This window comes from Hibiscus syriacus, unplaced genomic scaffold (genome assembly GCF_006381635.1).
Source record: "Hibiscus syriacus cultivar Baekdansim isolate YM2019G1 unplaced genomic scaffold, ASM638163v2 tig00113726_pilon, whole genome shotgun sequence".
NCBI lineage: Eukaryota > Viridiplantae > Streptophyta > Magnoliopsida > Malvales > Malvaceae > Hibiscus > Hibiscus syriacus.
The window spans coordinates 3,663,560-3,665,106 of record NW_024063472.1 but is presented as its reverse complement, the minus strand read 5'-3'; the positions used below and the strand labels follow the sequence as shown (position 1 = coordinate 3,665,106).

General features: G+C 36.1%; 1 non-coding gene across 1 annotated transcript; it reads left to right on the top strand.

Moving 5' to 3' along the window:
• Positions 1-972: 972 nt before the first annotated feature.
• Positions 973-1,078, top strand: LOC120187930. The gene has a single exon (XR_005522362.1). It is a non-coding gene; the product is annotated as a small nucleolar RNA R71 (small nucleolar RNA).
• Positions 1,079-1,547: the final 469 nt, after the last annotated feature.

The window sequence follows — 1,547 nt, the reverse complement described above, 5'->3', positions numbered from 1 at the left end:
GGTGGCACGACATCCAGTAGTGTGGTTGACATTACTATTGGTAATGGCCTAGAATTACTACACTTTCATGTCTCTCTTGCTACATCAATAGTGGGTTTTTTAAGATCCACTTCCATGTCCTTGCCCTTATCATGGCATTATAGGATTCTCAATAGGCTTTCCAATGTGGAGACCACTTCTAGTTGTGATGACCTTGCAATTTTCATTGCATTTGGTTTTCTCTTGTGGCTTTGGATTTTCAGTGTCGCTAGACAACGTTCCTTGCTACCTACTACTCATAGCAATTGTTAGTTGTCCTACCTGATTCTCTAAAGATCTTAACAATGTTGATTGACTTTTCATATATTCCTTCATTTGAGCTTCAAGAGATGTAAGCGTGGTAGCTTGGTTAGAAATCTATCCTTGATAATTATGGCGTTGTTGTGGTTGTGTTGTTTGTTGCTTTTGATGATGCTAAGAAATCATTTACTGGTGGTTGTAATGAAACTGCTTTGGATTGGTAACATTTTGACTTCTCTAAGATAAATTGGGTAATTGCGGTAGTTGGAAATACAAGTAGTGCCTTAGGAATTATCATTGATATTTTAATTCCTCACATAATAGATAGATTCGGGGTTTTGTGGGCATTCTTCATAGTTATGATTATCACCAAAATAAAACATATGAAAGAATAATGGGGTCTTTACTTCATATATTCCCCTTCTTTTGTAACATTTTAACCATGTCCGTCAATGTTGTGATTTGGGAAGCCATGGAGTTGAAAGCATCAGTATCCACTACTCTAACTTGTGTCTTCCAAACATGTTCCTCGTGTTGGGGTATTGATAATTATTGTTTGATATCCTTTATAAAATATCATAAGCCTTATTGTATGTCTTATTTAGCATCGCCTCATTTGTAGAAGCATTAATCACCATATGATTTTGCATATTTAATTCGTTATAAAACATTTTCATTTGCGTCCAGTGCAGAAAGTCGTGCATTGGGCATTTACGTAGTAAGCCTTGAAATATTCCCATGCCTCATATAAATTTTCATCTTCTAATTGCTTAAAAGAGTTTAGGTCATTTCGCAGCTTGGCGTTCATATTAGGAGGATTGAATCACAACAAAAAGTTGTGAGCTAACTCATTCTAGGATGTTATAGAACCAGGTGGAAGTAATTTCAACCATGCTCTAGCTTTATCTCGCAGCGAATAGGGAAACAAATTTAGCTTCAGTGCTTCCTCAATTACTTTTTCCTAAAGAAATGAGTCACACACCTCCATAAATGCTTAAAGATTTGCTGTAGGATCTTCAGTGAATGAACCACTATATTGCCCCATGGATTGTAACATTTGAAACATCACCAGTTTCAATTCAAAATTGGCAGCATGAATGAATGGTTGTACGATTTCATGATGCAAATCATCTAGCATTGGCACAACATTCTCTGTAATAGGTCTGTTACGGTCACCATAGTTATAGTAGAATGTATGAATAACTCCATTGTCAGTCGGTTTTTTTTCTCACCATCATGTTGCAATGGCGGTAAAATATTTTTACCAT